The sequence below is a fragment of the Giraffa tippelskirchi genome, chromosome 10 (genome assembly GCF_054371585.1).
Source record: "Giraffa tippelskirchi isolate mGirTip1 chromosome 10, T2T-mGirTip1v1.2.pri, whole genome shotgun sequence".
In the NCBI taxonomy this organism is placed as follows: domain Eukaryota; kingdom Metazoa; phylum Chordata; class Mammalia; order Artiodactyla; family Giraffidae; genus Giraffa; species Giraffa tippelskirchi.
In genome coordinates, this window is record NC_137284.1 from 13,063,430 (window position 1) to 13,088,023 (window position 24,594).

The 24,594-nt window shown below is 42.2% G+C and overlaps 1 protein-coding gene and 1 long non-coding RNA gene across 9 annotated transcripts in view; one reads left to right on the top strand and one right to left on the bottom strand.

The window, feature by feature from the left end:
• Positions 1-24,594, top strand: part of PRDM10 (PR/SET domain 10) — a 147,173-nt gene that overhangs the window by 34,187 nt on the left and 88,392 nt on the right. For 4 of the 7 annotated variants that reach the window (XM_081534045.1, XM_081534044.1, XM_081534047.1 and 1 more), the window contains exon 1: positions 18,629-18,927. The exons of 1 other annotated variant lie outside the window; for it this stretch is intronic. The gene's annotated coding sequence lies outside the window, so the exon portion shown is untranslated. Of the gene's footprint in view, positions 1-18,628; positions 18,928-19,683; positions 19,848-24,594 lie in introns of those variants that run through there. 2 more of the 7 variants (XM_081534048.1, XM_081534051.1) reach the window with 1 other exon arrangement.
• On the bottom strand, positions 838-19,888 carry LOC145523551 (uncharacterized). 2 transcript variants are annotated; one of them, XR_014066695.1, is made up of 3 exons: positions 19,360-19,888; positions 6,023-6,288; positions 838-1,114 (listed from the first exon to the last, which is right to left on the bottom strand). It is a non-coding gene; the product is annotated as an uncharacterized LOC145523551 (long non-coding RNA). The 2 variants fall into 2 exon arrangements; XR_014066694.1 differs by lacking the exons at positions 838-1,114; positions 19,360-19,888 and adding exons at positions 16,356-16,909; positions 17,698-19,326 and having other exon boundaries at positions 5,060-6,288.

A 24,594-nucleotide genomic window follows, 5' to 3' on the forward strand; every position in this document is an offset into this window, starting at 1 on the left:
TGTGATAACTGAGCAAATGAAATACCAGCCAAGTAAGCAAAAGAATCAAGTATTTCCACTTCTTTAATTGTATTACTTCCTGTGTCAAACCCAAACCAAACAGTGTCCTAAAATTTTCACAGGAAAATAGACTAAAAATTCTTTGAACTGCTCTTTGCTAGTCATAGAAAATCTTTGACAATTTGGCTCCAAATTCTCTAACATATCCCACACGAATCCTCCAGAAATATGTGGAATTTCTGCTACACTCTGCTTCCCAACCTCCCTACCTGTGTTGACACTTCTGTTTCTCTCACCAGTAAGGCCCTGGTCCTTCTCTCTGCCTACTTAAGACAATTCATCTTTCAAGCCACAACTAAAACACTTGGTGAGTTGGTTACTGTCCAGATGCAACATAGTGAGTGGCTTGATTTGCTTGATGGATGTGGAAATAAAGTAGAATGCAAAATAATTAGTGTTACAGGGTTAGAGGTGGGAAGAATGATGAAGCCATAGGGAATTATAATAATATTATAATTATTATAATATTTTATATATATAATAATATAATGGCAATGGTAACTACTAACATTTATTGCATGCTTACTATGTGCTACGCCCTATGTTAACCATTTTTATATTCGCTGTCATACTAATTCCTACTCATTGTAAAAGACCCTGATGCTGGGAAAGACTGAGGGCAGGAGGAGAAGGGGATGACAGAGGACGAGATGGTTGGAGGGCATCACTGACTCAATGGACATGAGTTTGAGCAAACTTCGGGAGATAATGAAGGACAGGGAAGCCTGGTATGCTGCAGACTACGGGGTCACAAAGAATTAGACATGAATGAGCAACTGAAAAACATCACACAATAATATTCTCAAAGACAGTGAAATAGTCTATCAGATTTGCGTTACATGTAATAGAGAACCCTATAAGAGTTTAAAGAAGTCCAGAGTTTTGTTTTATTTTTCTCTTCTTTCATTTAATAAGGACTCCTCCAGTCCAGTTTTTGTGTGACTCAATGACATCACCAAGAATTCTATCTTCTTTCTTCACTCTTCTCAGCATATGTCTTTCATTTTCACAGTCATAATAGCACTGACACTTCTCCAGGCATTGCATCTGCCTCCTGGAAAGAAAGGACATGAATATCTCTTTTCAAGAACCTCCATCAGCATCTTTTTGGTCAGAACTATGTCTCGTGGTCCCCTCTAGTTGCAAAGGAGGCTATGAGATCACTAAATAAAAATGTGTTAATAAAGAAGAAAGAATGAATATTTTGGAAGACAACCCAAAATATTATCCTCGTTTTACAGTTGAGACAGATGAGGCATAAGAATGCTTAGAAATACCGTTGGAAGTAGGTCTGACAGCAGAGCCCAAGTTATTAAGCATTTACATTACATGGCACTATTATTTAATGGTTTTGGTCCCGCTCTCAGTTAAGATGGGGTGCACATGAATGGAACACACTTTGTGCCGCCTTTTCCTTCTTTGGCACCTTCTCTTTCTCTTTGCTGTGGTCTTTCCCCCTCAGATCTCAGAGAGGAGGCTACAGTTTTTAGTTAGGGCTGGAGGGAGGAAACCCAGCGTAGTTCATCATCTTCTTTTCCACTTGAAATCCTCAATATTGTTTTTGAAAACAAAAGGATGACTTGATGAATCTGGTAAATGATTAAGTGTGAAGCTTGACACAGAGTCCAACAAAATCTTAAGGTTTTGATCACAGGGTGTTTGGGTCATAGAAGATACATATGAATAAGAAAGGGGAATCGCTAAATTTCTTGTGTTAAGTTTCAGATGTCGGCAAAACTTCCAGATAAGACTTATGGATATGGGGAGAGGGGAGGAGAGGGTGAGATGTATGGAAAGAGTAACATGGAAACTTCCATTACAATACGTAAACTAGATAGCCAATGGGAATTTGCTGTATGGCTCAGGAAACTCAAACATGGCTCTGTATCAACCTAGAGGGGTGAGATGGGGAGGGAGATGGAAGAGAGTTTAAAAAGGGAGGGGATATATGTATGCCTATGGCTGATTCATGTTGAGGTTTGACAGAAAACAGCAAAATTCTGTAAAGCAATTATCCTTCAATAAAAAATAAATTAAAAAAACCTTCCAGATAGATATTGATCATCATGAGTGAGTCAATCATAAGAAGCAGAAGATATTGTGAATATTCGACCATACTTTAATTTAAAAAATGCACTAAAAAAAGAAAGCAGAGGAGAAGAAAAGTAAGGTGAATGTATGAGAAAGCGATGATATTACCCCACTGGAATAATAAAAATAAATTTGTTTTGCTTATTTCTAAACTTGTTTGTAACAAGGCTTTATATGCCTGAGGATGAACAAAGAGGGTAATATTTCAATCTTGAAGATAATGAAACAATGACTTTTTTTTTTAAAGGAGCATCATTAATTTATATCTATTCTGCATTTGGGGAATAGACAGCATCTTATAAAACTCTGTGACCAATTCTATGGACTAGGGCAGGGGATGGAAGAAATAGAAAAATAAAGAATTCAATCAGAGAGCTCCCATGATGTATGATATTTATAAAATCAACTTCAGACCTCCCAACAGTGGGAGAGAGTGTTTCTTTTCATCTCATGAATATATTCTTTATTCCGAGTGTGGCAAAAGTCAATGCTGTGAGTGTTTACTTTCCTGTCTTCATCAGACAGTAGGATATATTGACAAACATAGTATTAGAATCATTTTAACGGGTGAAATTTTCCAAGCTCTGCATAGGATCCTCTTTGAATGTGTCATATTTTTTTGCTATTACTTAAAGTGTGGTCCATGGGCCAGCAGTAACACCATCACCTTAAATTTTGTTAGGAATGCAGACTCTCAGAGTTGACCTAGACCTTCTGAATTATAACCTGCATTTTAAACAGGATCCCCACATGACTTGTGAATTAAAATTTGGTAAGCACTGAGGGAGCCAATTAAGAAAGCACATGGAATGCAACAGAAAAGCCTCTTGGTTTTTAGTAATTGTTATAAGGCAGTGATTACTGGTCTTCATGGGATCTTGGACTACAGGAAACTATGAGATCTCCCTTCACAACGAATATACCTGAGAACTTGAACATGGTACTTTGCCTAAAAGTTTTTAGAGGAATCCACAGTCTCAAGGCTAAAAGCCAGGATCTTATTTTCCTTTTCTAACCTGGGGAAACACTTTCCAACCACTGACATGCGAGCGGGCTGATTAACTATGGCATGAACACAAGCTGAATGTGTGCGTGACTTCTGCATGAACAAACAAAACTAAAAAGTATTTTTTGTAGAAACTTAGTCGCCAGCCATGACTGTGTTTGCAGGTGTTGGTGATTGATGTTTCTTCCTGGTGAGGAAATAAAAAAATTTAAACATAAAAAGCATTTAATTTTTGTCTTGACTGAAATGAAATCTGATGCCAGACCAGAGTTTGAAAGCAGCCTTGAGAAGAAAGAATCCTGCTTAAATCCCAAGCCCTTGGTTGGTGATTTAAATACGATAAGAGAGCGAAGTTAAGAGAATATTTACATTTCGTGACCACAGAAGTAGAGTTAAAAAAACAACAACACAAAACACTAGGAAGGAGCAGGAAAGGTCTTACTTAAATTTAAATCTATGCAGGACCTGTCTCTTGTCAATATTTACTGAGAAGGAACAAAAGGCTTAAACAACTTAAAATCCACACTCATTTTTCTAGCCAATGGGACTGAGCTTCCTCTCAGTCTTTAAAATTAGGCATCCACGGCCCTGGTAATGGTAATGCTGTGTTTTGTTCTTCTTATCATCATATGTGCTGGAAAAATTCCACCCCAATTTTTTTTTCATCTGATTTGCATCAGCAATATCTATTTCTGAGGATTATTCATGGATTACCCATCAATATTCAGAACAGTGTTTCTATGGATCTTAATCTTTGCTATATTTGGCTTAGTGTTTTGTTTTCTAAAAAAAATTTCCATTTCCTTTCTCCTACTCAGCATAAGACTAACCCCAGTTTACTGTTTGGTTGGCCAACAGTAAGTATTTGCAATCTCACTTAGATCAAAAGGGGCCATCCACATGAAAGGCTCAGCAAGCTGAAGCTATACAGAGAGAAGGGCTTAACTCAAAATAGAAATCGTCCTGCTTTTTTTATTTTTTTAAATTAAGCTTTAAGCAACCCAAAAAGAGTGCTCTGAATGTTTCATTGTGGAAATTCTTAGAAAGTATTTTTCTTTAATGTTTTCTGAGAGTTTTTTTGAAAACTGGTCATTCACAGCAAAGCTTACTTGAGTGAAGTTGGTGGTGGTGGTGATTTTGTTGTTTCTTTTTTCATTTTGCTCCCCATTCCTACTTTTCCCATCAAATTCTGCAGTTGTCTTTCTTGCTATCTGTGGTCTTGTCCTTCTGTCATTTTCTCCCATGATCGTTCAGTGAGAGGGGAAGCCAAATCATAAACAGGAGGAGAAAGTTGGCTAACAGCCACAGTTTGTTTAAAACAATCTACACATAATACAGCTCTTGGCTTCTGCTTAGAAAGTGACCTTCTCTCATAAGCAACCAGCAAGGCAGCGACTGCAGTGGCTTAGCCACAAGTAAAGGCACACAGGGTCTTCCCCAATGGCTTAGTGGGTAAAGAATCTGCCTGCAATGCAGGAGACAGAGGAGACGCAGGTTCCATCCCTGGATTGGGAAGATCCCCTGGAGAAGGAGATGACAACTCACCCCAGTATTCTTGCCTGGAAAATCCCATGGACAGAGGAGCCTGGTGGGCTACAGTCCACGGGGTCACAGAGAGTCGGACATGACTTAGCGAGTGAACAACAACATCAAAATCACACAGGGGGCTTGGGCGCTGCTACCTACAAACGGCTTTGGAACCAAACCACAGTGATCAGAGAACAGAGTTGTAGACTGCCCAGCTGTGTTTCCTGCTGTCAGGGAGGAATGCAGAGAGGATAAAAAGTAACCATGGTAAGTGGGCAAACCACAGGCAACATGGTAAAGCAGGTTGGGGTACCTGGAGCAGAAACCTTGCCGCTGAGATTGAGAAAGTCTTCTGAATGACTGAGCCATCTCATGTCTTTTTTTTTTTTTTTTTCTGGCCATGCTGTGCAGCATGCAGCATCTTAGTTCCCCAACTAGGGATTGAACCCGTGCCCCCTGCAGTGGAAGCATGATGTCCTAACCACTGACTGCCAGGGAAGTCCCTCAGATGTGTCTCACTTCTTGAAGGACAGAGCCAAGTGTGTAGCAGGCTCTCCATATCTACATATTTTTCTATGATGCTTCTTATGATTTTTGTTACTGTTAAGGCAAACTATTAATTTGCATTTAATTATTGTGAACCCGCCTGCCAGTGCAGGAGATGTGGGTTTGATCACTGGGTCAGGAGGTTCCCCTGGAGAAAGGAAATTGCAACCCACTTCAATATTCTTGCCTGGGAAATTCCTTGGATAAAGGAACCTGGCGGGATACAGTCCGTGGACTCACAAAGAGTCCAACATGACTGAGCGACTAAACAACAACATTGTGTGTGTGGTCACCATTTCAAACTCTCTTATAGACTCAATTGTGTATCAATGGATAGCTTCTGGATTTCTGCACATAACGCTGACTTTTTTCCTTCTTTCCAACAATTATCTTGTTTTTGTCTTCTATTTTATTGCACTGATTTGAGCTACCAGGGCAGTGCTAAATAACTGCAATCCATGTGACATAGCTGTTCTCTCCTTTTTAACAAAAATGTTTTGGTCAGTTATCATAAGTTATATACTATACCAGGTTGAATTGTATCCTCCATGGTAAAGAATACACCTGCAATACAGGAGACAGGGGTTTGATCCCTGGGTCAGGAAGATCCCCTGGAGAAGAAATGGCAACCCACTCCAGTATTCTTGCCTGGGGAATTCCATGGATAAAGGAACCTCGCGCGATATAGTCCATGGGGTGGCAAAGAGTCAGACGCGACTTAGCAACTAAACAACAACAACAAAAAGATATGTTAAAGTCCTAAGATTTGTTACCTGTGAATATTGACCTTACTTGTTGCTGTGATCAGATGAAGATGAGCCCTCAATCCAGCGATGGTTGTCCTCTTAGGAGGGATACACACGTACTCACAGGAGGAAGACAATCACAAGACAGCAGAGGCAGAGACTGGGGTGATGATGATGCTACAGACCAAGGAATGTACGGATTGTTAGCCCCTCGCAGAAGCTGAGATGAACCAAGGAAGGATCCTTTCCCAGAGCCTTCAGAGTGAAAGTGACCTTGCCAGTACCGTGTCTTCAACCTTCTGGCCTCCAGGACTGTAAGAGAACAGGTGTCTATTGGATCAAGCCATTCGGTTCATAGTATTTTTATGTTTCAAAACAGATATTTAAGAGTAGTTCTCTTTGATTATTGATATTTTAGAATATTAACAATGAGTACTTTTTTTATCTATTGAATATTTGCTAAATATGTCTTTTAGTTTTTAAGTGTCTTTATATATTTTTATGCACATAGATTATCTTATATAAATTCAAAAATATGAAAATACGATGACATGATAGCCTGGCTTTTATGTTTTTAAATTTTTTCAGCCTCTTTCTCAGTTTTTTTTTTTTTTTTTAATTTTTGGCCACACCCCATGGCAGATGGGACCTTAGTTCCCTGACCAGGGATGGAACCCATGCCCCTGAAGTGAAAGGTAGAGTCTTAACAATTGGATTGCCAGGGAAGTACTGTGTTTTTAATATTGTAGTCTTTTTCTTGCTTGGCAGCCTCCTCCTCTTCTCGACCTCCTACTCCCATCCCTCATCCACTGTACATTATCCTAACCCATATACACAGGTAACTGTTCAGTACTTTTTTCTCCATGCTCAACCATGTATATATAACTTAGACATATGTTTACAAATGTACAGATATTTGCAAACGTATGTATGTACATAAATACATAAACACACAGGCATTTTTCTCATTATTTTTCAAAAATGAAATATTACCCATGTGATGTCAGATATACATGTCCTGGGTTATTCCACCAAACACTGATTTAAGTGTTGTATATTTTGTAGATGAGATTACAACCCATGACCAGTGAGTGATTCAGTTATGCAGGCAGGTCTTATCTAACCAGCTGAAAGCCCGGAAGAGCAGAGCTGGAACCACCAGCTTTAACCCTTCTGGCTGCCCTCCTGGGCATCCCTGTGGATTTTGGACTAGACCAGCTAGTTCCTATAGGTGTGAAAGTGAATTCCGCAATAAGTCCCTTAATATATGTCCCTACTGGTTCTGTTTCTCTACATGAGTCCTGACTGATACAACACACTCTTCTCACCTTGCATTCTAATTCAACAATATTTCTTGGAAATCACTCCAAGCCCACTGACATAGCTATAGTTCATTCTATTTAATGCCTGCATGCTGTAGTATGGCATGAATGTACCATTAAGGTTTGACTATTTCCAGCTTTTTTGCCATTACAGAAAATGCTGCATTAAACGCCTTATACTGGAGATTTTTTCCTTCTAGATAGAATACCAGAAAGGGGAGTGCTAAGTTAAAAGATTACGTAGGTATCTTCTGTAACACATCTACACATATATACATAATATTAATTGATGTTAATACCTTACTTTCCAAAACGAGTGGAACAACTCCAGTGCTATTCCTTATGTGAACACACTCTAAAAATAGGTGCTACTGTTCTATTTTTTTTGATGACTATAAAGTGATATAGAATAATCACTTTAATTTTTATTCCCTGATGTGTAAATTGAGCATGTTTTATATAGTTTTGAGCATTTAGATTTGCTCATCTTCCTTGAAATTTTCTTAATGTACCTTGTTTATTTTACTTTTGGGCTGTTTGCCCTTTCTTACAAATTTATAAGATATTACTCTGTTCTCTGTATAGCAAAAATTTTAACATATTGTTTATTGACTTTGTTTATGGTATATTAGCCAACATTTTTATTTACATGCAATTAAAATATGCCTATTGTCTCCCTTATACATACATACATATATATTTGGCTGTACTGGGTCTTAGCTTTGGCACACAGGATCTTCAACCTTCCTTGCAGCCTGTGGGATCTTTAGCTGCGGCATGTGAACTCTCAGTTGGGATGTAGGATCTAGTTCCCTGACCAGGGGCTGAACCCTGGCCCCCTGCATTGGGAGCATGGAGTCTCAGCCACTGGGCCACCAGGGAAGTCCCTCCATTACAGATTTTATCCCCCATTACAGCTCCCTGGTTTCAAATCTTGGTGAAGACGGTTGCCGATGTCCCTAGAAGAGATGGTGTTTGTAGGTTGTCTTAGAAGATTTGTATTGCTTTATTGTTATATTTAAGCCTTTTAGTATTTTGGTTTATGTTTACCTGAAAAACCTAAGCAGCTTTGGTAAATCTTAATCATATTATAAACAAATGGAGATTGAATTCTCCTTTTCAAATTCATAACCAATTTAAAACATTTCTTGACTTACTATAACTGTCGGAAATCCCCCACAATCTGAACAGTTTTACTGAAGTATAACTGACATCCATTAAACTGCACGTTTAAAGTGGGCGCCTTAATCAGCTTTGAAAGATGTACACCTCCATGACTCCACCACCACCATTGGGAAAGTGAACATACCCATCTCAGAAGCTTCCTTGGTAACCCCTCCCCCTCCTGCCCACCCGCAGGCAGGCAGATCTGCTTCCTATCACTACAGTGAGCTTGACTTGTCCAGAATTTTATATAAATGGAATCATGAAGTGTGTACTTTTTTTCTCGGTCTGCTCTTCACTCAGCATTTTAAGATTAATTTACATGATGGAGTGTATCAACGGGCTTCCCTGGTGGCTCAGATGATAAAGAACCTGCTTGCAAAGAGGAGAACTGAGTTCGAGCTCTGGGTCAGGAAGATCCCCTGGAGAAAGGAATGGCTACCCACTCCAGTATTCTTGCCTGGAGGATCCTATGGACAGAGGAGCCTGGTGGGCTACAGTCCATGGGGTTGCAAAGAGTTGGACAGGACTGAGCGACTAACACTTTCACACTTTCATGTATCAGTAGTTTTTCTTAGTAAATTTCTTTTTCAAATTTATTTATTTTTTGATGTGAACCATTTTTTTTAAGTCTTTATTGAATTTGTTACAATATTGCTTCTGTATTTTTTTTTTAACGTTTTGATTTTTGGCCAGGAGATATGTGGGATCTTAGCTCCCAACCAGGGATTGAACTCCCACCACACTTTGTTGGAAGGCAGAGTCTTCGCCATTGGACCACCAGGGAAGTCCCAAGTTTATCTCTTTTTATTGCTGGATAGCACTCCATCATGCAGATATACCACAGTATATTTACCATTCACATGTTTTTGGACATTGCCTTCAGCATCGGTTCTCATGTGTGGAGAGTAGGCTTCTCCACACACTTTACATTCGTGTTTATTACCTGTGTGAGTTCTTCACATACAATAAACAATGTGATTCCACAGGCTTTCCAACCTTAGTACATTCACAGGGTGTCTCGCCTATACGAATGCTGTAATATTTAATGTGGCACAGTTTCTGCCTGAAGGTTTTTGCACATTCACTGTATTTACAGGGTATCTCTCAAATGAGATTTTTCACTTGCCATTAAATACGTTCTCATCTTCCTTACATGCATAGGGTTTATCTCCAGGAAGACCTCTCAAGCACCTACTAAGACTTGACTTTGGAATAAAAGCTTTCTCATAGCTACCACATTCATAAGATTTCTCTCTTGCATGCATTTGATGAATAATGAGGTTTTCCCTTTTGTCTGCACATTTTTCACATTCATTACATTCACGGAGTTCCTTTCCAGCGTGAATGTTTTGATCTGTAATGAGGCATTGCTTCTAGGTAAAGACACTTCCACACTGATTTACACTCAGGGCAGTCTTTCCAGCGTGGACTGTCTCACACTCTGTGAGATGAGATTTGCTATGGACGTGGGGATTGCCCACTCTCTTTATACTCATGGGGTCTCTCCACGTGCCCTCTTTGACTTCGAAGGAGAAATGACATTCGAATACAAGTTTTCCCACACATTTACAAGGTTTCTCCTTAAAAAGATGAGCATGAGCTTTTTGTGTGACAGCTGAAGCCTTTTCCACCTTCATCACTTTTACATGATTTCCTCCTTATGTGGATTCTGAAATGTAGAATGAGGAATGAGATTCAACAGAACCCTTGAAAGAGTGAGAGAGACACTTGACTCCACTCAGCACATGCCTGAATGCACACTCTCCAGTATGCATTTTCTCCTGGTCTCTGAGGTATTTCTTTTGGCTAAAGGTTTTTCCACACTCATTATATTCGTGAGTGTTCCTCCAGTATAAATTTCCAACATTCCTTACATTGGAATGTTTCTCTTTGGTATTCATTCTCAGGTATCTGTTGACATTGTACTTCTGAGAAGAGTCTTCCCACAAGGCAGTTTCTACACGTGGACTCAGTAGTTGCAACTCCCGGGCTCTAGAGCACAGGCTCAATAGCTGTGGCATATGGGCATGCGGGATCTTCCTGGGTCAAGGCCTGAAACCCTCAGATGAGATCACTACATGTAGGAGGAACCATATCAAGATCATTATATGCATAATCATTCTTGCTCACAGAGGCTCCCTTATACTGAAATCTAAGTTATGGTCCAAAGTCTTCAAACTGAGCTACATTCATAAAATGTTTTCTTGAAGGAACAATGTTGGATGGGAAGTACTTTTCCATTTGTCATTCTTGCTCGAAAAAAGTTAAATAATTGTTATGTTTTCTGCCATATGATCACTCTTCTTCTTCTAGCATTTCTTTTCCTCTGATCAGTTTGTTTTCTTCTGAAATGATGAGCTTTCCCTTTTTTACTCATGGACTTTGTTTTTAACCTTTGTAGAGTCCTCACTGTTTTTTTAATGCAGCTCTGTGATGCATTAAAAAAAAAAAGTCTTTTACAAACAGCATATACAGCATTTTAGTTTTTCTTTTTTAAATTTTATCTACTGAATTTTATTTTTGGCATGCTGGGTCTTCGTTGCTGTGAGGGCTTTTCTCTAGATGTGAAAGCGGGGGCTACTATCTAGTTGCGATGCCCAGGCTTCTCATCACGGTGGCTTCTCTTGTTTCAGATCGCAGGCTCTAGAGCGCTCAGGATTCAGAAGTTGAGGCATGTGGGCTTAGTAGTTTCAGCTCCTAGGCTCTAGAACACTGACTCAGTAGTTGTGCCACAGGGTCAGGTGGGATCATCCTGGATCAGGGATCAAACCCTTGTCTCCTGCATTGGCAGGCAGATTCTTTACCACTGAGCCACCAGGGAAACCCTCGGGTTAACAGTTGTTTATACTGGCCTATCTTATCTGCTATACTATTGGCAGCAGATGTCACTCTTCACCTCCCACTCTTTCTTCAGAAGATTCCTTCTACAGTTCCTAACACTTCCCTGAAGCTGCTATTGACAAATGACCAGCTGCTTCCCCTCCATCTTTCTGGTTATCTGTTTGCATCTTTCTTTACCTCTCAGTATCATTAGCTACATCTGATGACTATACCCTTTTTCAAGTACTCTCTTACCTTGGCTTCTTAGACTCCACCCTCATCTGTTCTCCTTACTGGCCTTCACAGTCTCTTTGGTTGATTCCCCTCCTGTCTCTCACCTCTGAATTCAGCAGCTCCCTGAAGTTTAATCCTGGACCCTTTTGTTTCCTCTGTAAACACCCTCTCCCTTGTCTAATCCTCATTAGATGACCTCATCTTATTAGACTTCATGGAATCCTGTGTACTCAGTTCAGTTCAGTCGCTCAGTCATGTCCGACTCTTTGCGACTCCATGAATTGCAGCACGCCAGGCCTCTCTGTCCATCACCAACTCCCGGAGTCTACCCAAACCCATGTCCATCGAGTCGGTGATGCCATCCAACCATCTCATCCTCTGTCGTCCCCTTCTCCTCCTGCCCCCAATCCTACCCAGCATTAGGGTCTTTTCCAATGAGTCAACTCTTCGCATGAGGTGGCCAAAGTATTGGAGTTTCAGCTTCAACATCAGTCCTTTCAATGAACACCCAGGATTGATCTCTTTTAGGATGGATTGATTGGATCTCCTTGCAGTCCAAGGGACTCTCAAGAGTCTTCTCCAACACCACAGTTCAAAAGCATCAATTCTGCGGCGCTCAGCTTTCTTCACCGTCCAACTCTCACATCCATACATGACCACTGGAAAAACCATAGCCTTGACTAGACGGACTTTTGTTGGCAAAATAATGTCTCTGCTTTTAAATATGCTATCTAGGTTGGCCATAACCTTCCTTCCAAGGAGTAAGCGTCTTTTAATTTCATGGCTGCAGTCACCATCAGCAGTGATTTTGGAGCCCCCCAAAATAAAGTCTGACACTGTTTCCACATCTATTTCCCATGAAGTGATGGGACCAGATGTCATGATCTTAGTTTTCTGAACGTTGAGCTTTAAGCCAACTTTTTCACTCTCCTCTTTCATCAAGAGGATCTTTAGTTCTTCACTTTCTGCCATAAGGGTGGTGTCATCTGCATATCTGAGGTTATTGATATTTCTCCCAGCAATCTTGATTCCAGCTTGTGTTTCTTCCAGCCCAGCGTTTCTCATAATGTACTCTGCATATAAGTTAAATAAGCAAGGTGACAATATACAGCCTCGACGTACTCCTTTTCCTGTTTGGAACCAGTCTATTGTTTCATGTCCAGTTCTAACTGTTGCTTCCAGATCTGCATACAGGTTTCTCAAGAGACAGGTCAGATGGTCTGGTATTCCCACCTCTTTCAGAATTTTCCACAGTTTATTGTGATCCACACAGTCAAAGGCTTTGGCATAGTCAATAAAGCAGAAATAGATGTTTTTCTGGAACTCTCTTGCTTTTTCGATGATCCAGCAGATGTTGGCAATTTGACCTCTGGCTCCTCTGCCTTTTCTAAAACCAGCTTGAACATCTGGAAGTTCATGGTTCACGTATTGCTGAAGCCTGGCTTGGAGAATTTTGAGCATTACTTTACTAGCATGTGAGATGAGTGCAATTGTGCAGTAGTTTGAGCATTCTTTGGCATTGCCTTTCTTTGGGATTGGAATGAAAACTGATCTTTTCCAGTCCTGTGGCCACTGCTGAGTTTTCCAAATTTGCTGGCATATCGAGTGCAGCACTTTCACAGCATCACCTTTGAGGATTTGAAATAGTTCAACTGGAATCCCATCACCTCCACTAGCTTTGTTCACAGTGATGCTTTCTAAGGCCCACTTGACTTCACATTCCAGGATGTCTGGCTCTAGGTGAGTGATCACACCATCATGATTATCTGGGTCGTGAAGATATTTTTTGTACAGTTCTGAACAACCATTTATGGGGGGGAGGGATAATTTAGAAACTGGGGTTAGTATATAAAAACTACTGTATATAAAATAGATGACTAATAAGGACCTACTGTATAGCACAGAGAATTCTACTCAATACTCTGTAGTTAATGGCCTATATGGGAAAAAAGATGTCCTTTTCATTATAGGGGACTGGAATGCAAAAGTAGGAAGTCAAGAAACATCTGGAGTCACAGGCAAATTTGGCCTTGGAATACAGAATAAACCAGGGCAAAGGCTAATAGAGTTTTGCCAAGAAAACACACTGGTCACAGCAAACACCCTCTTCCAACAACACAAGAGAAGACTCTACACATGGACATCACCAGATAGTCAATACCGAAATCAGATTGATTATATTCTTTGCAGCCAAAGATGGAGAAGCTCCATACAGTCAGCAAAAATAAGACCAGGAGCTGACTGTGGCTCAGATCATGAACTCCTTATTACAAAATTCAGACTTAAATTGAAGAAAGTAGGGAAAACCACGAGACCATTCAGATATGACCTAAATCAAATCCCTTACGATTATAGGGTGGAAGTGAGAAACAGATTCAAGGGATTAGACCTGATAGAGTGCCTGATGAACTATGGAGACAGGGATCAAGACCATCACTAAGAAAGAGAAATGCAAAAAGCAAAATGGTTTTCTGAGGAGGACTTACAAATAGCTGTGAAAAGAAGAGAATCAAAAAGAAAAAGAGAAAAGGAAAGATGCCCATTTAAATGCAGAGTTCCAAAGAATAGCAAGGAGAGATAAGAAAGCCTTCCTCAGTGATCAGTGCAAAGAAATAGAGGAAAACAATAGAATGGGAAAGACTAGAGATCTCTTCAAGAAAATCAGAGATACCAAGGGAATAGTTCATGCAAATATGGGCACAATAAAGGACAGATATGGTATGGGCCTAACAGAAGCAGAAGACATTAAGAAGAGGTGGCAAGATTACACAGAACTACAAAAAAAAGATCTTCATGACTCAGATAATCACGATGGTGTGATCACTCACCTAGAGCCAGACATCCTCGAATGTGAAGTAAAGTGGGCCTTAGGAAACATCACTACAAACAGGTGATGGAATTCCAGTTGAGCTATTTTGAATTCTAAAAGAGGATGCTGTGAAAGCAATGCATTCAATATGCCAGCAAATTTGGAAAACTCAGCAGTGGCCACAGGACTGGAAAAGATCAGTTTTCATTCCAATCCCAAAGAAAGGCAATGCCAAAGAATGCTCAAACTGCCACACAACTGAACTCATCTCACATGCTAGCAAAATAATGCTCAAAATTCTCCAAGCCAGGCTTCAACAGTACGTGAACCATGAACTTCCAGATGTTCAAGCTGGATTTAGAAAAGGCAGAGAAACCAGAGATCAAATTGCCAACATCTGTTGGATCACTGAAAAAGCAAGAGAGTTCCAGAAAAACATCTACTTCTGCTTTATTGACTATGCCAAAGCCTTTGACTGTGTGGACCACCACAAACTGTGGAAAATTCTTCAAGAGATGGGAATACCAGACTACCTTACCTGCCTTCTGAGAAACCTGTATGCAGGTCAAGAAGCAACAGTTAGAACCAGACATGGAACAATGGACTGGTTCCAAATTGGGAAAGGAGTACGTCAAGGCTGTATATAGTCTTACATGCAGAGTACATCATGCAAAATGCCAGGCTGGATGAAGCACAAGCTGGAATCAAGATTGCCGGGAGAAATACCAATAACCTCAGATACACAGATGACTTCATTGGGAGGACTGATGCTGAAGCTGAAACTCCAATACTTTGGCCACTGATGCGAAGAACTGACTCATTTGAAAAGGCCCTGATCCTGGGAAAGATTGAAGGTAGGAGGAGAAGGGGATGACAGAGGATGAGATGGGTGGATGGCATCACTGACTCACTGAACATGAGTTTGAGTAGGCTCTGGGAGTTGGTGATGCACAGGGAAGCCTGGTGTACTGCAGTCCATGGGGTCACAAAGAGTCGATCAGGACTGAGTGACTGAGCTAAACTGACTGATATTTTTCCTCCCACTTACGCTACTGTTTTAGTCCAGATCACCATCATTTCCTGTTTAGATCATACTGCAAGACACTTTTCTCTTGATTCGTTCCCTTCCCCACCATGATAAGCTTCCTTGAGCAGTCTGAGTTATCATTAAAACAAAACAAAATAATGTATCACATCTTTGCTCAGAACCCCCAACTACTTTAAATTGTACTTCAAATACAATCTTCCATATCCTAGCCTTCAAAACCACATATGATCTGGCTTTTGCCTGTTTTCCCAGGTTTTTTTTTAAAAGATGTATTTATTTATTTTTGCTGTGCTGGATGTTTGTTCCTGATTGTGGGCTTTCTCTAGTTACGGAGAGTGGGGGCTACTCTCTAGTTATGGTGTGCAGGCTTGTCACTGCAGTGGTTTCCCTTGGTGCGGAGCATGGGCTCTAGGCACATGGGCTCAGCTGTTCTTTGGCATGTGCGATCTTCCTGACCCAGGGATTGAATCCTTGTTCCCTCCATTGTCAGGCATTCTTTACCACTGAGCCACCAGGGAAGGACCCCCAGCCCCCAAGGTTTTTTGAATCACTATATTCCTTGCCCTGTGTTCCAGTAACTCAGGCCTTATTGTATTTTTCAGTGTGTTAGGCTAAAATCTCCACAAAGGCAGAGATTTTTAAGTGTTGTTTTTCCTTTTGTTCATAATGTTGACAAATCTCAAAGCACCTAGGATGGTGCCTGACATATCAGAAGTATCTGGTGAATATTCATTTGGTGGAAGAATGAGTATGTGCAAACTTTTCTTTCCCTATCATGCCCTTAAATTTGCTGCTCTCAGACTGGAATGTTCTCCAGGATCTTAGCGTGGCAGGCTTTTTTGGTTTTTCATCAATCAAGTCTCAGCTCAAATATTAACATCTTAGGAAGGATATCTTTGACACTTCTATTTAAATTGCCAGCGTTTTCCTCCCCTTTGCATTTTGCTGCTTTTATTTTCTTCAAAGCACTTATCATTACCTGAAATTATCTCATTTATCAATTTTCTTCTGTTGCCTCCACCAGAATGTAAGCTCCATGACAGCAGGGGCCTCATTTTGTTTTTGGTTCCCCGTTCCATCTTCATTATTTACAATGGTGATTGGTAGACTGTACATATGGACATGACTTAGTGACGAAACAACAACATATTCAATATCGAAAGGAGAGAATTCTACTGTATGCAAATTTAATTTAAACATTTATATAAAAGGCAGATTCCTGAGGCTTGTTCCAAACCTTCTGAATAAAAAATCACTGGGGTTGTGTCTACTCAGCGATTTTTTGTGCAATCTAAGTTTTAGACAATTTCTCCAAGTCCATGCGGCTAAGTTGGGCTCTCTAGTCCAAACAGCCCCATTTCTCATGGCAATCTCCCTTTTTGGGTCCCTTGGCATCATTTAGGGTCAGCAGGCATCAGCTGTGATGATCCCAATCCATCAGAGAGGATGCAATCATATTAAATCTGAGAACAGGGTAAGTTCTCTCCAGGGACAGTGGATCTGTCCCCTTCTGGCATTGTTTACTCACTGCACCTAAAGGGAACATTAAAGTGGGTCTCTTAACCAACAGAATCTTTCCTAAGGCACCTACTAGATAGCACAGGGAACTCTGCTCAATGTTATGTGGTAGCCTAGATGGGAGGGGAGTTTGGGGGAGAATGGTAACATGGTATATGTGTGGCTGAGTCCCTTTGCTGAAACTATCACAACATTGTTAATCAGCTCTACCCCAATATAAAATAAAAAGCTGTGGGACTTTTCCTGGTGGTCCAGAGGTTAAGAATCTGGCTGCCAATGCAGTGGACACGGGTTCAATTCCTGGTCCAGGAAGATACCCACATGCCTTGAGGCAACAAGAGAAGCCACCACAGTAAGAAGCCCGTACACTGGAACTAGAGAGTAGCCCCTGCTCTCTGCAGCTAGAGGAAATTTGTGCACAGCAGCGAAGACCCCACCCAGCCAAAAATAAAACAAAATTAAAAAAAATAAGTCAGTAAAATAAAAAGTTAAAAAAATTTTCCTAAGGCCACTGACTTCTGCATGTCTATACCCAGTGATAAGTCAACAGCACCTCTCACTATAAATGTTAAGGTCTGCCTCATCCAGCCCAAAATATGCTTTCTTCTTAGTTAAATTCAACAAATGTTTAAGGACAGCTTGCACAGGAGTCTATGGAGGAACAAGCCATTGGCTAGTCATTAAGTTGCTTACAAGGTAGTCAACTGTCTTGAAGTTCTAAAAACATAATGTTTTCCCAAACTTTGTTTCCAGTTTTTAAAATACATAAAACAGTAAAGAGGATGTCCTCGAATGAATTTTACCTCCTCCTCACCTTGTCCCGTCATTGTTTTCTACTCTCGAGTCTTTTACTTAGTTGTACTTTTTTCTTGGTTAGCTAATAGTTGAGCAATTTTGCCTGTTTCATCGTCGTTGATACTTTTATCCGTTTAAATTCTAGTGTGCTATTTTACGTGTAAATTCCCCTTAATCTTCAAAACAAGGTAGCAAGGTAAATGTCACGGACAGGGTAACAGCCCTCTGAAGGTCCAAAGGCTTAAGATCTGTTCAAGAGCTAGTTGTCATTCATACTAGGGGCGGGGGGATTAGTGCTGATGTCTTGCTGCTAAGCCTGAGCTCATTTCTCTGCCCCGGGCTGTTACGCGAAGGCAATTTTAAGGGATGGTACGATGTGGAAGCCTGAGGTTAAGAGGAGTGAGTGAAGCCCTGGGTTAACCAGGGTTGAATAAGATCATGTTTATGAAGATCACTTCCTCTGAGCACGGTAAAGGGGAGAGGAGAGAGCCGGCGTGGCGCTCCAGGGTTCTGCCGGGCTGAGCCCAGACTCCGTGGCCCGGCTCCAAGGCGCAGGGGCGAGAGTCCCGGCCGCGCTGCGCTCGGCTGCGCGCGTGGCGTGGGCTCGGCGGGGCCTCTGCAGGTCGGCCCGTCGGGTACCCAGGCGCGGCTCCCGGGACGCGGGTCCTCGGGGGCCTGCGAGGAAGGCTGGGCACCCAACGAGCGGCCCCTCCTCCCGACCTGGGCTACAAGTCTCCCCACCTGGGCAGCCGGGGGTCCCTGCAAGCTGTCCCGGCTCCGAATCCGGAGAGTCGGCTTCTCTGATTGGCTTAGAGCACAAACACAGGAGAGCGCTGCCTGAGACGCGCTCTTTGATTGGATTTGAAACGAACAGCAGAACACGAAATAAAGAGGCCTTCCGTCATTGGGCCATCGTGTGAATCTCCTTTTGGCTTCTCCGCCGACTGAATTAGCGTCTCAGGATCTCGGTCATGAGTCTTAAATCTGGGCCTGTCAATTCGCCCCGGCATTACTCGTCTCTAGGCGAGGCACGGAGTTTACAGAGTTCAACCAATCACATAAGGCCGAGATCAGGTTGCCAGGCAGGTTATGCTAATGAGGCCCCGCCTTTTATGCTGCTCCCACTCTGCGGCGGGAAGAACCACCTGGAGGTGGCGGGGGGGGTTTGATTTCCATCACCCCTAGGGAGAGAGGACCGGGGACCCGCTGATCTCCCAGCTCCCCTCACCCAACGTCGTGTAAGTACCTAAAGGATTAAGGGAACCGGATAAGCCAGCGTCCAGAGTACCCCATCGACTGGGACGGTGTTTCGTCTTTGCTTAGTCCCACCCAAAATGGCGCCAAGCTCTTTCCGCGTCTCAGAGCCCGGTCGGGGCCAACCGACCGCGGACCCGGGTGGGGGGGGACTTGATGGTGGTGGTGGGGGGGAGAAATCCCGGCGGCACCGCCCGATGGTACAGTCCAGCCGGGGCTGGGACGAGGCACCTCACTCGGGGTGGGGGGTCAAACCATCTGCACCTTCCAAGGGGAAAGGGGCGAGATCCGCTCTCGGAGCCCTCCTGGCGCTGCGATCGGCCATGGCTCCGGAGCCTCTTCGCCCTACCTTCCCTGCGCGCGGCCTCCCCCCAGCGACCCCCGAACGGCTCGCACGCTCCGCCGGCCGCGCGCACCTCTCCTCCCCTGCCCGCGTTGGTTGGGCCGGGACGGCAGTTGGGCGCCCTGCGCGCTCCTGCGGCGGCGGTTGGCCGGGCGCTCGGGGTGCGGCGGGCCGTCTCGGCCGGCGGGCGCGGGGGTGGCGGGCTCCGTGGACCGGGCACCCTGCTTTGTCTCGGGTGGCCGCGCCGCCGTCCTGCCGTGGATCGCTGGTGTCCCCGGGACCCGGCGAGGCCCCGCTCGGACGGCGTGGGGGTGGCCGGCGTGGGTCGGTCGTGGTGGACGGTGTCCGCGGTGGGCAGGGCGCGGGCCGAGGTCCACGTGCGCTCGGGGTTGAGCCCGAGGCCTCTGGGGAGCCGGTTGGTGATGCCAGCCGACCGTCTGCTTTCCTTAAGCACTTTTGAGCCTGCGGCCCCGTATCAGGCAGGCCCTCCATCAAATACAGCGAACGCAGCGCGCTGGAATCGCGGGCGTTCGTGCCTGCCTAGCCTTGCCTGGCGGATTGGTGGGTTTCGGTCCGTTTTCAGTCAGTGTCTGCCTACGTCTAAGCATGAGCCGGTTCTGGTTCTGAACCCGAGGGTTCGGCGCCTGAGCTGTCCCACTCACCCTGGCCCTGTGCCCTCTGCGCCTGTTCAAATCTGGCCTGGCTCATCGTCCCCAAACGGTCTTGAAACTCAAAAGCACTTAACCTTCGTTAAAAACGGAATTGCTCGTGACGGTTTGCGACCTCTGGGTCAGACCCGCTCCTTTGTTTCTTTTTCCACCTTTTGCTGGAAGCTCTTTGAGGGCAGGAAGATAGGCGGCGTGCTCCGGCTACCCTCCCACACACTCCTCCCACGGCACTGCAGCAGCTTCCACGTTGAGGAGCCGTGCTTACATGATGCTCTAGAATTGAAAAAGCAAAATTAAAAAAAAAAGATGAGTTGGGGCAAAGCCATCCTTAAAGCAGCGTTGATTAAATCTGATACGTTTACAAAGTAACATATGTTTTTAAATAAGGTGAAATTGACATAAAATGAACAGTTTCGTGGTAGATGCACATTTAAAAATTTTGAACCTTTTTTTTCACTTTGTAACTCTTATTTATTCCTTGAGCACCCATTCTTGGCTCTGTTGTTTGTTTTGCAAGGGCGCTAAACTGCTCTCTGCTTTTCTGAATAAGCCATTTTTTTCTAATGTTTTGCAGTATGCCCCACCTCACGATAATGTGTCCATCGAGTATGTATTGTAGATGAGGCTATAGATAAGGCGAAGCTCAGGTCTTCAAGGGCCCTCAGTACTTTTTAAGATACTAGGTGGTCTAAGGGATAGTGTATCAATCCAGTGTAACTACGGTGGTCTAAGGGATAGTGTATCAATCCAGTGTAATCCTAAATTGGTTGGCACTACCTCAATCTCCACGTGTCTGAAATTTTTTTTCTAGTTTTAACAGACATGATCATTGTAGAAAATAGGTAAATAGTATATAAAAAGTAAAAATTAACCTAAAGTTCAATTACCGGAGATGGATTTCTACTAGTATTTTGGTTACTTCAAATCTTGTGTGTGTGCATAGAAAACGTTTTTACAAACTTGTCATCATGACATGTGGGTTTCATATCTCGTTTTTTGGGGGGGATTTGTTTACTTATTATTTTTCTCTTTTGAAAATGTAGATAGTTACCTAATGACTTCACTGATGATTTGCCATTTTCAGTAGTTTTCCCCGATTATTTGGAGAGGGCATCATGAAATCCTCTGAACTAAAGGAATTAGGAAATTTGGATCATTCTGTTTTTCACAAGTAGAATTTATTGATTGCTGTTTAAATTTATAATAGGTAACCTAATGAAATAGGTTTCTGAGTAATAAGTGGAATTGTTTCAAGAGTTGAGAAATACTGAACTGTAATTTTGGTTTCCTTAGTAAGCTCACATGTTAAACTGGAGAACACATGGCAACTGCATAATTTCGTTTGGTACAAATGATAAACACCCTGTCATTCCAGTGTTGGATTTGTTTAGCCAGAGTTTGTTCTAAAATAGAATACTGATGTACTTTGACCTATGGCCAGTAAAATACACAGTCTTTCCTCACTCACTTCAGTCCCCGAGAGTGTAGACACACCCTGTCCAGCCATTTGTATGATTTTCACAAGCAGAATTTATTGGTTACTGTTTAAATTTGTCGTAGGTGCTCTAATAGATTAGGAGTATTGGTCTGGTGACTAGAAAGAGCCGTGAGTTAAGGAAATGCTACCACCACCTCTTTGTAGAATGGTCCCACTGGAGTTCTCCTGGGGACCGGGTAGGGGCAGAAAGGTGAAAGGGGAGCTTTTCTGACTTTATTATGTTGGTCATTTTTGAACTTTTCCTCTCCCTCTGTGGCCTTATGCTGTTTACATGAATTACTGCTTAAGGGGTGTCTGGCCTGGGTCATTTTTATTCTCTAAGTTGTAAGCCTAGTTCAGGACTTAACTGGGGGCATTCTGAGCAGGAGCCTTTCCAGTTTTATCCACAAAGAAGTTTATTTGCCCTTTCTGTGACACTTGATACATTACTATTAGTACTGAAACATTCTTCCCACTCCCTTTCCAAAGTCCTTTGGTGGCTTCAGGCTTCCCCTTGCCCAGACCTGTGTAGATTTTAAATGTCCAGGTTGTGGACAGTAGCTGCAAGTAGGTTCTTTTTGGATAACTTTGAAATATTCTAAAGAATTAGGGTTGAGGAAATGGAGGGGGAGGAGAGAGACTATAATAGATCCTCCCAAGTTACGGTCATAGCAAGGCCGGTTAAAAATGTAGTGCAAACACTCATTATAAAATTGTAAAACAATAATGTGCAGTGCTTTAATAACTCCAAACATAGAGATTGCTGGAAGGTGAACCTGCGAACAGCCTCTCATTTACCTCAGCATTGGAACACTGGAGCCGAATCCCCACTTTTCTACCCACATGCTCTCTGATTGCAGCCACAGTCTCTTCCTTTTTTTTTTTTTTTTCGCAGTCTCTTCCTAACCGTCTCTCAGACCTGTGCTGTCTGGTCCGGTGGCTAGTGCTGTGGGTGTGACTATAGGCCAGATTTTGAGATTTAGTGTTAAAAAAATGAAATATTTCAATTTCTAAAATACTGCTTACGTGTCGAAATGATAATATGTTGCCAATCCCATGTTAATAAAATATATTATTGCAATTAATTTAGCCTGTTTGTACTTTAAACTAATGTGGCCGCTGTAAGATTTGAAATTATGTTTATGGTTTGCAGGTGTGGCTTTGCCTGATAACAACAGCCACCTTAGGCTTAGTCCTGTGGGGCAGGGTGCTCCCAGGTGGCAGTAAATCATCATACAATGTATTATCTCTTTGTTTCTAGTTTCAGCCAAAAGATACTGCTTATGGTAGATGTATCTGATTTCTTTTAGTGCTTTATGATAGCTCTCACAGAAGCACTATTCTTCTGAAGAATACCTTAATCTTAAAACCACTTCCAGGTAATTGAGTTAACTGTTACTGAATTAATATATTCAATTAATCATTGAACTTAAAATAATGAAATGACATCTGTTAAGCACATAATCCATTAAAGAAAATGTTGAGCTAAGCATAATCAGCTGAATTTTCCCCAGCTTCGTCTGCTGCTTACTCATTGATTTTTATAATGGACTGTTTTTCAAAGATTTAAGAAATATTTCTGAGAGAAACTTGAAATTGAGAAAATCAAGCTCACGATTTATTTTTTTCTCTTGTGATTAAAGAAAAGGCCACAATAGTTTGTTTTTAAATGTGGAACACTTTGGACCAGCTTGTGGGACAACTATCCTTTTAAACACAGTTAAAAGAATGGTATTCTTTTGGGACTTCCCTGGCGGTCCAGTGGTTAAAACTCTGCTCTTCCACTGCAAGGGGCATGGGTTCCATCCTTTGGTCAGGGAAGTAGGATCCTGCAGGCCAAGTGGCCTGGCCAAAAAAAAAAAAAAAAAGGTAGATGAGACACTATACTTTAAAAAAACTATATATTATTTTTATTTGATTTTACTTCCCTGTGTGAGGGTTTGATGCCGTGTCCAATTTAACAGCATGGGCCCTGTGGGGCAAAGGAACCTATAGTCAGAGCTCAGCTCAATTGACTGGCTGCGATCTTCGGCCCATTACTTAACTTCTGTAAGCCTTAGTTTCTTTATCAAATTATTAAACTAGTTTCTTAATTATTAATGGGATGTAGTAGTACCAGGCTTCCCAGGTAGCGCAGTGGTAAAGAATCTGCCTGCTAATGCAGAGAGGCAGGAGATGCTAGTTTGATTCTTTGGGTAGAGACGATGCCCTGGAGAAAAAAACGGCAATGTGCTCAACATATTCTTGCCTAGGAAATCCTATGAACAGAGGAGCCTGGTGGGCTACAGTTCATGGCGTCACAGAGAGTCAGGCACGACTGAGCACACACAATATTGTGGAGCAACTATTTGTGCTTATTTCTTGCTTCCTAAATGTGTTGTAAATTCCTAGAAGCTTTGAGTATCTTTATAGTCCCCTCATATAGAATGCAGTTCGAAAGTGTCTTTTACTTGTGCTGTGCTGTGCTTAGTCTCTGTTGTGTGGGAATAAAGGAGTGAATGCAATTAACATAAGACATTCAAGTGAGAACTGAAATTTCCCTCCCTCTCCTTCACAATTCTTACTTTTGTATGCACGTCTCACCATTTTGTTGGCATTGCTTGAAGGTTTTGCTTGGGGGTTATTTTCAGTCTCGCCACAAACCATCATTATAGGCAAACTTGTTATAATACTTTTCTGATAGAGGAATAGCTGTAATCCTTTGACTAATTATTGCTTTGTGTTTGACTGACTTTGCAAGTGTCCTTTCTGAGGCACCTGTTTACATTTAATTCTTACTGTGTGGTAGTGACAACAGGGGTTTACAAGTGAAAAAAAAGGAGACGTAAGTTTAGTGAACGAGGTAAGAGTGGCGGGAGCAAGGTGTCTGGGTCCTCAGTCCCAGGCAGTGGTGTGTATATTTATAAGATTCAGCCTCTTACTCATCATTTATTCATCTTTTATCCTTTTTCTCTTGAAGTTGGTGAATTGAAAGTTTTCTGGATTTCAAGTGCTTCATAACTTGATAAACACCAGCGGCCAATAGCCATTTAGGACGCTTGTTTATGTAACACATACGTTTTTCTCAAGTATGTTTAACCCACTGAAGTAAAGTGTGAAATAACCGCAAAGCAATAGTTCTAGAATTAAAACTAAATTATGGAGCAGTAATTGTACTTTGATT